The 14,032-nt window shown below is 38.0% G+C and overlaps 1 protein-coding gene across 3 annotated transcripts in view; it reads right to left on the bottom strand.

Annotated features, from left to right (window-relative positions):
- Positions 1–11,114, bottom strand: part of LOC134086081 (NACHT, LRR and PYD domains-containing protein 12-like) — a 49,839-nt gene extending 38,725 nt beyond the window's left edge. For all 3 annotated transcript variants that reach the window (XM_062539999.1, XM_062540002.1, XM_062540001.1), the window contains exon 1: positions 10,986–11,114. The gene's annotated coding sequence lies outside the window, so the exon portion shown is untranslated. The remainder of the gene's footprint in view (positions 1–10,985) is intronic.
- Positions 11,115–14,032: the final 2,918 nt, after the last annotated feature.

Here is a 14,032-nt window from a genome sequence, read left to right as displayed (position 1 = left end):
TATAATCAACCTAATAAGTGCAAAGGCAAAGCAGATGCAGCAGTTGGGTTGGAAATGTCTGCTATTCAGCCACTTGATGCTCATTTTGATGTATAGCCTATACAGAAGTGTAAAGTGTATCAATTAATATAAACGTATATTAAATCAAATATATTTAAATGAGACTCTAAAGTTGCCTAGGCCTATATGTTAAAAGACTAGTGTTTCTGGCTAAAAACATTTAAGAGACATTAGCAGCCCTACCAGCATGTTGTCTTACATTTTAGTTAACTTATTTGCTGTTAATGCTGGGGGCTGATGGTAGACCAGCCTTTAATATTCTGGATTGAGTTACTAGCTTGAAATTGTGTTGCCAAAATGTTGCCTACTTGTTTTCAAGAGATTGTGGAAGTGCACTTCATTGTTGATAATCATTTAATATGACTTCATCATACGCCTCATTTGCATATTTAAACATTACATTTCAGAAAACATGTAATGTTTTCTGAAATGTAATGTTTAAATATGCAAATGAGGCTTAATCTATTAATATAGGCGCTAATTTGCACAAAATTCCAAACTTGACATGTACATATTGGATGAAGCAACCTTAAAAGTAAGCATTGCTGTTGAATCATATAATAGTAGCCATCCATTAAGAATTAAGCACTTTATTATAAAGATACTTAATAGTTCCTGATAAAATCAGTAACTAAGTATTAAAAACAATGGCAGAAAACACATTCATTTATTTTTTTCCTCGATCAAGAACCTTTTCCATGACATGTCAATGCTACTGATTGTGGAATTAACTGTTTACCATGTTACAAGAATTAAAAAACTGATGGGTCTTATGAATAAGCAGGCTATATGGAAACCGCTCTTGCCAATGCTGTGGTTGAAAACACAAAACACTGTCGAGGCATGTATGCACACCCTATCCTGAAGAAGGGAAACATTTGTCTGCTTTGCTGCCGACAACACTGAACCTTCAATTTGAACCTTCTTTGGTAAGTAATGCAGCACATACACACTTCGCCAAAGTAGATAGCTGATCCTTTTCACTTTTTTGTGAGAGCATTTGTAGAGCATTGAGGACACAATCATCTGCTTTCAAGACCCAAAATGACTGCATTACAGTTTTTCTCAAATGCTAAAACACATTTCACAAACGTTTCCTCCATGTTCCCCAATGTCTAAACACAATACCCTTTTCTAAAGCTACATAAGCACAACCACACCTTCTCACTTCAAAACTCAAACTTTCACACCAAAAGAGCAGCTCGAAGCTTTCAAAAATGTAAACACTATACACATCATTACACACTTCAGCAAAATAATTGAAAACACAATGCTCAATTTGTGAGAAGGTTCTTTGTTTCATAACTGTCAATGCATAGAGTAACGGATCTTCTTAGATCTCTGCAGAGGATTAGGCATTTGAAGAGTTATTTTCCAAAACGCTATATCTACCATTTTACTAATGAATTTTCATAAATAAATTTTTTACAATTTGTTTTTCAAGTAATCTCAGTGAAACTGTATTGGGTTATGTTTAGTTACAGTAATTTATCTTTACTCAATAAAAACAAAACAACTGCATTTTTATTACCTGAAACACACAATTACTGTAAATACAGTAACATGATTTGTTACAGTACAGTAATGTCTATAAAATGGATTTATAGCGTTTTGGAAAAGAGCTCTTCATTTAGAGTTGTGAGTTTCATATCAAGAGTACAAAAATTCTCCAAGTACTGGCAAGCCAAACTACACAGAAATGTATAGGCAAAAATATTTTTGGCCACTAGGGTGCGTCTAGATTTCTAGGCTATCCAAGTACACTAGGCTACTGTAACACAACTCAATGCAAAAACCAGAATCTATTGCACACAACAGTACTCTTGAAAACGTGATCAGGGTGTGAAATTCTTTTATTTTCTTCGTTCACACCACACACACACACACACACCACAGTCACTGTGCGCATTAGCAACAAGTGTCTTCATTTTTGAGTGGTTGTGTGTAATGAATGACGCCAAGTATGTTCATTGTGTTCAGTTATTGCTGACTGTGGCAAGCATTTTGCATTACATGAGCTTTCATTTGAGAATATGTTTTGCATAGGGCCGGGACTTTAGCGCGTTAATTACGATTAATTAATTACACAAACATTAATGCGTTAAAAAAATTGACGCATTTTAATCGTATGCCTATTTATTTTTGCACCGCGGAACGTTTCTCACTGGATGAGTTTCAGACGGACCGATTATACTGGAGCACCAAGTAACGCGCATGAGTTCGGTTCAGACAAAACAAACCACAGTGGCACAGTGAACATGAACAAAGAAGCTGATGTGACCGCGTTGGTTGGCCCCGTGGATGGGAAATGTTGTTACAAAAAACGAACGGATGGAAGCGTAGATAAGAGCATGGTTGTGTGCAACCTATGCAACAAGGACGTATCACCGCAGGTATCACCTCAGTGCAAAACATAAAGCAGCTAGCTGCTAGCGTGGACAAAGTATTGTGATAGGCCTCCTCCAGACACTTGAGGGAAACCTCTGAGCTTTATTTATTAAACAAATAGCAACCGAGTTGCTGTTACAGCCACAACTCACGCTTATAACAGTAATCCACCGCACCTAATTCCATGTCCAACTTTCATAGACCTAAAAGAAACTTCACAATCAGAACCGCATACAAGCACACACGCACACACGTAAACTCCGCCCCCCAGTTCCCCTTAAAGGGACACAACAATTTCATGAACTCAACTCAAGGTAACAGGTGACACAATTAACAAGATATCACAGTATTATAGTTTACAGAAGGTCTACCTATCTATAGGCTACATGAATTTCTGAACATGTACTATTTCTAAATATGGTATTGCTACACTTTATGGCAAAAATTGCACTGGTCTGTTGGACTTATTAATAAACAATATTTTTGTTGCTTAAGCTTAGGCCTATGTATTCAGTCATTATCCAATAGTAGGCTATACTAAAAATCCATGTGAAAAAAAAATACTTCTCACTGTTCTCAGGTCATATATTTATATACAATTAAAATGCGATTAATTTCGATTAATTAATTAGATTATTTTTTTTAATCGAGTCCCAGCCCTAGTTTTGCAACATGTGTTTTAGCAAGGAAAAATGTGCTTAGATTTATGAGAACGGAGGATTGTGTTTTGAGAATTGTGTCTTCATGTGAAATGTGTTTATGGTATTGAAAAATTGTGGCTAGATTTAGTAAATGTGTTTAGACAACTGGTCATTTGGTTTAGAGGATTGGCTTTTGTGTTTTAGCATTTCAGAAAAACTGTAATGACTTCTGAAAATTGTCAACCAAAGATTTTCTGATTCTTCAGTGTGTAAGGATTCCAAAAATATATAGTTTTCGGGGAAAATTAAAATACTCTAAAGTAAAGATTTTAAAGTGCCTCATGCTTTAAAGCATTTTGTTTCAATCCATACAAATTTAAAGCTGCAGTAGCTTGAATTTCATAAATAGATTGATATGTTGCCTTGCCCTAAGAAAGGCTATGCATTAACTTAGTGCACACATAAAAAGACAGTAAACTTATTTGGAATACTGTTTAATTTATCAAAAAGCCTACTGTCTGCTGCATAACCATACCAAGATTTGAATCAAATATTTCCAGACCAGAAAAGACCATTGACCAGATCCAATGCACTGGATGACATCAGTTGAACCAAACACCAAAACAAAACAAAAAAACCCACCAAAAAGCAAACTCATCAACCCCCTCCCCGAACTCCATGATTGGCTATTCATGTTCAAATCTAATGTATGCAATTGTTTACTCAATTTCAAAGAGATACATGTCCATGCCAGATTGGCAATTGTATTTGCGTGCCCGTGTTTTAAAGGACATTGAAAATGGCTTCCAATGGCCTCTTGGCCAGAGGAACATGCAAAGCAAATTCAAAATTTGCAAAAGGTTCGTATGGGTATTCCCAAGTTACCTAAACATTGCTTCCAAGATAATGTTATTTTCAGGCCATAAAACTTCGTATTATTTTCAGCTCTTCAAATAATTTAAGACTGAAAATCTTTACAACATTGCTACACTTCTAAAATTATTTGGTAAGGGTTTAATGCACCAATTTCAGTTTAATTTCTCTGCTGGTTAATGCCTTGCATAGTCATAAATCAATGAACCTTTTCCAGACCTACTCAATTACATTTGAGAAGGTCTGTGTGCTGATCAGACTAATAATTTTGGACATTAATATCATGAAACATATTAGTCATAGCAAACCCAAACTGTGTAGGGTGAAAGACCAACAAGTTCCCAGTCTGACTTACAAGTTTATAAGAAACGTACAAGTTTGTACGGCCATATGGCATGACATAACACATGCATTTGACATGTCATAAGGCTCTTCTCATTCGTGTTTTTATCTATACTCCCTTCCTTCCTTCCTTGGTCCTCCGGCTCCTTCCCACTGATCTAGATAAAGAATGAGGGGGCAGCAACAATGGGATAGTCTATCCAGTGTTCTTTAGAGATCAGTGGGAACGAGCAGGAGGACCGAGGAAGGAAGGAGAAAAATAAGTATATATCCTCTTTTGGTCCCGTGAGGGAAATTCGGTCTCTGCATTTATCCCAATCCATGAATTAGTGAACACACACAGCGAATGAGAAGAGCCCATATAGACTGCTGAAGTTCACCTACAAAAAGGAATCAGAGCTGCCATCTTTGCCCATATAGGGAGGGAAAGTAATCTCATCGCCACCTACTGGTTGCATTCCTAGAGCATAGCGGGAGTGGATGGGATTCTCTTTTAGAAAAAATATATCTCAGCCCACAATGGGAACTTAGTTAAATGCCTTCCATATGCTATACATTGGGGTCAGCTCTATTGCTTCTAGTACTTTATTTTTTAGGATCAGTTTAATTGTTTTGAGGGTTTTTTTGTAACCTCTGGGGCCATTTGTTCAAAGGTAATCTGATTGGATTTTGGTTATCGGATTGGGTCAAATCTAGAAAATGGGTTGTTCAAAAGGGAAAGAAGGATTCTGAATTCGGATCAGATCATGTAATCCAATCCTAGTTTGAAAATGGATCAAACCTTCAGTTTGTGTTGTTCAAAACTTTTCAGCAGGATTTGGATAACTTTGATCCAACAAAACAGGATTACCCTGATCCCAACAAGGGGTAGGATTTCAAGGTGGATTTCAGGAAGAAAATGTACTAAAACTTTACAATTTATCAAATAATACATTTGTATCATTTACTGTATACTTTTATTTATATCTTGCACTTGAATTTGTCAAGTTTAACCGTTACAGTGATAAAGTAGACATAGGCTACTAATTTAGCCTTTCAGTACAATAAACTAAAAATAAAAATGATCTTATCCACATGAAATAAACCCCCAAACAGATTTTAATAACAAACTAAAAATAATATATTCAATTGTTAATATCTGTCACTGTCATTCATCACTGTAGGCCTATTAATGTCAACGAAAGAATCATCAGATATGAACCTCGATGCAATTTCAAAAAAAGCATCCCTTACTACACTAAAAGCAGGGCTTGAAAATGTGGGTCTCTTCTTCTCAGATGAAGAACTATGAACATTATTTTGTTAACTATTGGACATCTTTTATTTAACATGTTTTCAATATATCCGCAATGCATTTGTTAATGTATATTTCTTTTTTCTTTGTTGTGAGTCAGGTGAGGGGCCTTAAAATAAATTATATGGAGGTGGAGGTTTATGTTTTGTCTCAAAATAAACACTTAACGTGACTCCATGTTGGCTCTTTTACCTGTTCTTTAGCTGGCAATCCGGATTTGGTAATCCTGAAAACTGTGTATCTGGATAAGGGTGATCTAATCCAATGTTGCGTTGAAAAACTGACTTAAAAGTAAGACAGATTACCTGATCCTGGATAGCAAAAAACGTGATTTCCAAATCTGGATCATTTTGATCCGGATTAAATTTTTTGAACAACTGGCCCCATAACGAACTAGGCTACAGTTGACGTCGCCGGTTTTGGCGCTTCATCTCCAACTGATCAAATTGGCAATTTGCTTAACTGGCTGTACATATTTTTGTAATAACAGAGAGCGATGGTGAACCGCGTGGTGATTATCTTTATGTTGGGGTAACTTGTGTTCTGCTCCTACTCACACGAGAGCTGGCAGTAAGTAATTGTCAATGCTAACAGGCTAATAAACAAACCATGCTACGGTGAGTACAACGTGGTCTTTGGTATTATTTGCCCTCAATGGTGCCTTCCAGGCAGCGCTACCTTCAAGACACTAATTCCCCTCAGTTTAGGGTAGGATGAGGGTTGAGTGGGTTAGGGTTAGGATTAGGAATAGGGTAAAGTTAGTGCCTTTTAGGCAGTGCTGCCTGGAAGGTGCTGTTGGGGGTAAAAAACACCATTGAGGGTATAACGTCGAAGGGTAGGCTACGTGTAGTCTATTTATGAAACGAAAAGAACAATTGCGTTTTTTTAAAGAAGGCAACATAGGATCTGATATTTTCACAGTTAATAGATTACAGTATACAGACTGAAAAATAACTTCGCTGATTTGGCTCCATAATCTTTTTTTTAAAGAATCGGTCTACGGGACCAATAGCTGCTCTTCGATAGGAACGCAACCGCTTGGGTCGCTGGTTTTCACTTTCCGGGGTAGGGTTGCCACACGTTCGGGGGCCAGTTGTTCAAAAAATGTAATCCGGATCAAAATTATCCAGATTTGGAAATCCCATTTTTTGCTATCCAGGATCAGGTAATCCGTCTTACTTTTCAGTCAGTTTTTCAAAGCAACATTGGATTGGATCACCCTTATCCAGATACACAGTTTTCAGGATTGCCAAATCCGGATTGCCAGCTAAAGAACAGGTAGAATAGCCAACATGGGGTCACCTTAAGTGTTTATTTTGAGACAAAACATAAAACATAAACATCCACCTCAATTAATCATTTATTTTAAAGCCCCTCACCTGAGCCACAACAAAGGAAAAAGAAATATACATTAACAAATGCATTGTGGATATATTGGAAACATGTGTTATTTGATCAATTTTAAAGTTTTAGTACATTTTCTTCCTGAAATCCACCTTGAAATCCTACCCCTTGCTAGGTAATCCTATTTTTTTGGATCAAAGTTATCCAAATCCTGCTGAAAAGTTTTGAACAACACAAACTGAAGGCTTGATTCATTGATTCAAATTGGATTACATGATCTGATCCGAATTCAGAATCCTTCTTTCCCTTTTGAACAACCCATTTTCCAGATTTGATCCAATCCGATAACCAAAATCCGATCAGATTACCTTTGAACAACTGGCCCCTGGTTTTCACAGGATTGTTCTCTTTTTTAAATGTCTGTCCCTTTAGTGCTATTAACGGTGTGTTTTTTTGCCTGAACCTTATTGAACGATATTAAAAAAAAGAGTGGTGATGTTCACACACACCAGAAAGAACGTGTTCACAGAATCGTTCATCAGGCAGAAATACAGTTCGTTCAGTTCAAGTTCACCAAAATTATGAACAAGTTCATGAACTTTCGTTCAATGAAACCGTTCAGGCACAACACTGCGCGTCGCACACACACACACACACACACACACACACACACACAAATCTTCAGTTGCACCTGGCTGTACAGAGATTTCCTAACCTCCTAAAATGCCTGGAGAGCAGCTGTCATCATCTATCTAAAGCCTACCTTACATTGACAGACTTTGCAAAGATTTGGAAGAGATTTTTGAAAGACTACCGTCTCAGACCCTCACATCTAAAGACAATTCATTGAGTTTCTAGTCACAGTAGTCTCAGGCCAGTCTCAGATTAGGATTTTGCAAAGACTGTGGGTCACCATTTACAAGACTGCTGCTAGATTCCTTCAAATTATTTTCATCGTGCACTAGGCTACACGTCATCATCAACAGGAACTCACATGATAGCCTACTCATATCAAAGTCATTTTTTCGCAGCATTGTTTCATGTGTGACATCCCTAACAGATATAGAGCTGTTCTGTCACGTAGAATAATTAGACTAATAATTTATAAGAAATGAAATAACAAATAATCATATAAGCTACAGCTGTCGCCTATATTGCCCCTTCCTGTTAGTGTAAGGTGCCAATCTTGGCGGTTTTAAGTCCATCAGAGGCAGTCTTTTTCTAGTTTTGCCGTTACGACAATATCAAACATGTTTGATATTATCAGAAGTCTTTTCAGTCATGGCTCATGCAAATAGTGACGTAAACATTAAAAAACAATAGTGATCTCGCTCCAACACGAAACAGGAAGGGGCAAAATAGGCGGCAGCTGTAGCTTATATGATTGTTTGTTATTTCTAGGGCTGTCAAAATAACTGATTAATTTAGATTAATTAATTTGAGATAAAATTAACGCAGATTAATCGATGACCTTTGACCCAGAGCCATTCTAGTCAGTAACCATTAGATCGTAAAATGGGGAGACTGTGCTGCCTGGATCATTGATTGGCACTTTTACTTTAACAAAAACGTCCTGAAGTGTTGATTAAAACAAAGTCCTCTGCAATGTCTGCAGCACAGAATTTGCATTTCACCGGAGTTCGTCAACTCTTAAGTACCACATTACTGCAAAGAAATAGTGTTGACATTGCGATTTTGCGATTACATTTTATATGCGATTAATTTAGAGGCGCATAGCGGTCACTACAGTGGACAGCTGTTTAAAAGTCATTTTCTCCTAAATGCAATAGTTTCTATGGTGGAATTGCATATCAGCCATCAGAGTGCTCTCTGCTGCCCCCAACCATTGAGGTGTATTCAGTGGTTAGTTGTTGTAACTACACGTGAGCCTCCTCTAAATCAAAGATGGCTGACAGACAGCCACACCTATTGACTACTTCGGGAATATCCTGTCAATCCTCCTATTACAGGAGAACCCAAGAGGTAAAAAAAATATGATGATATGCAGGAATATCTAAGGAACAATATTACTCTATATTTTTTGAAAAAAAATATTTCAAATAAGCTGGAAATTGCGATTAACCATGTGTCCAATAGAGTGGACATCATGCATTACTGACCATATTTTTCACACAGGTCATGTGGTTGATTCATCTCTTATAATGACTATTTTGGTTGCAATTCAGTGCATTTTGGGTATATTTATGTTAGTTTATACATTGTATGCATGTTGTATTCATATTATTCATAATTTATGCATAATTGTGGATTTTTATGCATAATAGTTGTAGTTTGTGTTTCTATAAAATATTATTTTATCATATTTTTAGACCACAAGTGCAGCAAATAATAGGTAAGACCCCTCTGACTCCAGTGATGATCCTGGGTTTTCCCATACTGCCTTGCGCGGTGATTTCAATCCCACTGCTAAGCCAGTCTGGAAACTAACGCCCAAATGTTCGCCTGATGTTGGCGAACCAATCACAGAACATCCGAGAAGTTTCTGTTGCCTTCTTGCGTCTACATTCGACGCCAAAGGATTTACACTGGCAGCCCTTAGCGTTGCATACGAACGAGTTGGGTGAGCTATGCGCATTTGATAGACATCCGTGGCGCCCAATGAACGAATCTGGGCATTTTTTCAAATACGAGAAAATGAACGTCTGGTTGCCAGACCACGTCTCATTTGAGAGGTGGTAGGCGTTAGCCAGGCTAGTGATGATCAGTATAGTGATGAAAATGATGATGAGTGGCTGCCAGAGAACAATAAAGGCATGGACGATGAGGATGATGAATGAGATGCAGAGATTTAGGATGCAACGAGTTAATAGGATTGATGAACTGATGATTGATGAGCATAAAATGAGGTTAATTTGAGAAAAACTCAGTTTGTTTCATTTTTACATTAGGTTTTCACTTTTATGTTTGAGGTCCGAGGTGCATGTATGTAGTGGACATGTTTGTAACTTCCTGAAAAACTCATATTTTTAAAAATGTTTTGAATATTTGTTTTTTTCATGTCCTAAGCTGAGTAAAAACACATTACAAACAATTTTGACCCAGGCTTTCATAATTCATGCATCAGAGGGTTAATTAATCACAGAGTATGTAATTAATTAGATTAAACATTTGAATCGTTTGACAGCCCTAGTTATTTAATTTCTTATAAATTATTAGTGTAATTATTCTACGTGATAGAACAGCTCTATATCTGTTAGGGATGTCACACATGAAACAATGCTGCAGAAACGCGAAAAAAATACTTATGAGTAGGCTATCATGTGAGTTCCTGTTGATGATGACATGTAGCCTAGTGCACGATGGAAATAATTTGAAGGAATCTAGCAGCAGTCTTGTAAAAAAGAAGAAGAAGAAGAAGCAGTCTTGTTGTAAATAGTGACCCACAGTCTTTGCAAAATCCTAATCTGAGACTGGCCTGTGACTAGAAACTCAATGAATTGTCTTTATATGTGAGAGGGTCTGAGACGGTAGTCTTTCAAAAATCTTTAAGTCTGTCAATGTAAGGTAGGCTTACCTTGCTTCGGATACCGGTTTTAGTTATAGTCATTGGTCATTGGCCCACTGTGAAGCATTAGTGCTGTCTGTTGGTTGTCCTATGCGCGCACCCTAGGGTGCAGCCAATCATGAGATCATGATCACCTGATACCTTGTTAAAACAAGTCAGCTTTGGGTGTGATTCATACACTGCGGACGGCTTGACGCCGAAACGCGTTTGTTTAGGCATGGCGCAATAATAAAAAAAACTTTGTTTAAGAAGAATGATCTAGTGAGTCCGGCTCTTTTGCACATTAGAATTGGTTACTTTTAACTCGCACCCGAAGAAGCAAAGAGATATTTTGGCGTTGAGCGCGCCTCTCTGCAACTTTTCTCCATCAACAATGTGACAGTAGGCCTACATTTAGATGAGCATATTTTTTCGAATTGTCTTTTTTATGCAATCATTAGCTTAGTCATCATTCATTGCTGAAACAATGGCAGACAAAATACAAACAATCAATCAATAGGACTTAACATGAACTCACGTTGTAGGCAGGCAAAGTCAAATAACCAACAGGCTAACAGCAATGCGAGCATTGCCGCAACAAGTCCGACAGATAAAGGAGACGTTGTCGAAACAAAGTCCAGGGAAAGTTTACAAAATAACAGTAACAACATGAACATGCTGGATATAGTCCACAACGAGCTAATATGAAAAGCAGGTGAATGAGGAAGTGAGAGGCATGATTACATGAACTGTATTTGGAGGAGCAGGTAGTGGGAGGTCCTTAGCCTGACATTAGGTGCCTCTCATTCAGCGTTTATACGTCCTCCCTCGCTACTCGGGCCTCGATCCTCACAAAAAATCTATCTTTCTTTATGTAGATCAGTGAGGATCGAGGCCCGAGGAGCGAGGGAGGACGTATAAACGCTGAATGAGAGGCACCCATAGAGGATGATGGTTGACAATGACGTAGGCTATTGCCGTGAAAAAACATAGCCCCTTCCTTAGGTGACAAACTGTTGCGCAGTGTTAACAGACAGGATGGACAAAAATACATCAGAATGTATTTAAAAAAAATACCTGTCCTTATTACCTCTGCCAAGGAGGTTATTTTTTCATCAGGGTGTCTTTGTTTGTCTGTTTGTTAGCAAGATAACTCAAAAAAGTTATGGATGGATTTCAATTACATGTAATCAGGAAAGGGCTATGAGGGGGGTATGTGTTTGTGTGTGTGTGTGTGTGTGTGTGTGTGTGTGTGTGTGTGTGTGTGTCCATGAAATCATTATTCCCAGAAAATCCTAAAATCCGCTGAATTGAGGCGGAATGACCCCAAAGTGATTGACAGAGCTTTCAATAAACCACATTATAATGAATAGTCCAAAATCACATGTTTGGTGCTTACTGTAGTAGCTGTGCCCAAGGTTCTTAATTCAAGTCCAGTGCAGAACTGAAGATTATCGTAAGGCTATCTTTAGGAGGTTCCAGTGAGAAACTTGATATGCCTAACATGCTCAAGTATGCAGCTAATAAGGAAGTATAATTGTGATGTGCATCAGGTGAACTGCTCGATTGTTGAATAAATCAATATCTGGTGTATGTACTGTACTGTATGTGGGTGCATTACTCAATTTTCAATTCAATTCAAGGATGCTTTATTGGCATGACAAATAAGACATTCATGTTGCCAAAGCAGTCAAACAAATGTATATCATAGTGTAACATTAGCACAGAATGATAATACATACACTGTACACATGCATACATTATACACATACACATAAGAATACAAGTAATATACCATAAGTATGTCTATTCTCTGTAAAAATAAGGATATAGTCCTGTGAGATAAAATAATTAAGTTATGCTAGTGTCTCTCAGCTTATGACAGTGTGAAATGTATCTTGCTGCTAGAGGGGCTGAATATCCCTCTCCTGAGAGGATAGGCAGTTTATCATGTGAACCCATGGTTTCGAACTTTGGGTAGTATGATTTAAAACTAGGGAAAGATGCCTCTCTTATGTTTTTATATTTTTCACAGTGAAGAAGAAAGTGCTCCTCTGTCTCAACCTTCCCTGTCTGGCAGTGACCACATATTCTTTCCTCTTTTGGCAGCCAGGTTTTCCTGTGCCTGCCTGTTTCCACTGTAAGAGTGTGGTCACTTAGCCTGTACTTGGTCAGGATTTGCCTCTGCTTCGTATCTCTGACAGAGAAGAGATACTCTGCCAATTTATATTCTCGATTTAGGGCCCGATAGAAATTCATTCTGCTTTGACTGGTAGTTTGATTTCTCCAATGTTCCAAATAGTCTTCTTTCGCTTGTTTGATGGCAATTTTGACACTAATTGTTGATTTGGAAGCAGTACTGGTCTGAGCAGGTTGTATACTTGTTATGGAGTTAGTGAGCTTCAGTACCAGTTGGCATAAGGGACTCTTGTTAGGGTTCAGTTCCTGGGTTTGTAGAGCCTCAAAGTGGAGTGCATTTATGGGACTTGATTTCAAGTGCATCCAGAATTTTAGTGCTCGTTTTTGGATAGGTATTGCCAATGGGTAACGGCCTAATTCTGCCCTACATGCATTGTTTGGTGTTTTTGTTTGGACTTTAAGAATAAATCGACAGAATTCTACATGTAGGGCTTCTGTTGGATGCTTGTCCCATGCAGTGTAGTTGTGCATGCTGAGTGGACCCCAGACTTCACTTCCGTATAGCGCAATAGGCTGTATTATGCTGTCAAATAATTTGCACCAGATTGATATTGGTATATTTATATTGTAAAATTTAGATTTTATTGCATAGAGGGCTCTGCGGGCTTTTTCTTTGAGTGCATTCACTGCCATGCTGAAACTACCTGATGCAGTAATAACCAGACCGAGGTAGGTATACTGCATCGTGTGCTCTAGGGCGGTGCCACCTAGAGTGAAAGTGTGTCTGTGTTCCTGACATCTGGGTTTCTTTTGAAAAATCATGATTTTTGTTTTTGTAGGGTTTACTGACAGGGCCCAGGTCTGGCAGTATTTTGCCAGCAGGTCTAGGTGTTCTTGTAGGCCCTGTTCAGAAGGGGATAGGAGGACCAGATCATCTGCAAAGAGCAGAAATTTGACTTCTGTATTCTGGAGGGTGAGTCCAGAGCCTGCAGACTGTTCCAACTGCACCGCTAACTCATTGATGTAGATGTTGAACAGAGTTGGACTCAGGCTGCAGCCCTGTCTCACTCCTCGTTTCTGTGTGAAGACTTCTGTTTGTTTTTTGCCAATTTTTACACTGCATTTATTGTTTGAATACATTGATTTGATCACATCATATACTTTACCCCCTACACCAGTTTCTAGCAGTTTGTAGTATAATCCGTCATGCCAAATAGAGTCAAATGCTTTTTTAAAGTCGACAAAACATGCAAATATTTTTCCATTTTTCTTATATTTTACGTGTTTGTTGATTAGGGTGTGTAGGGTGTAAATGTGATCCGTAGTGCGATGATTTGGAAGAAAGCCAATTTGTTTTTTACACAGGGTATTGTGCTTGTTAAGGAAGGTTTGGATTCTTTCATTCAATATGCTGCTAAATACCTTCCCCAGATTACTGTTCACACA

Source organism: Sardina pilchardus, chromosome 1 (genome assembly GCF_963854185.1).
Source record: "Sardina pilchardus chromosome 1, fSarPil1.1, whole genome shotgun sequence".
In the NCBI taxonomy this organism is placed as follows: domain Eukaryota; kingdom Metazoa; phylum Chordata; class Actinopteri; order Clupeiformes; family Clupeidae; genus Sardina; species Sardina pilchardus.
The sequence above is the reverse complement of the archived record's forward strand: the minus strand, read 5'-3'. Positions and strand labels throughout refer to the sequence as shown.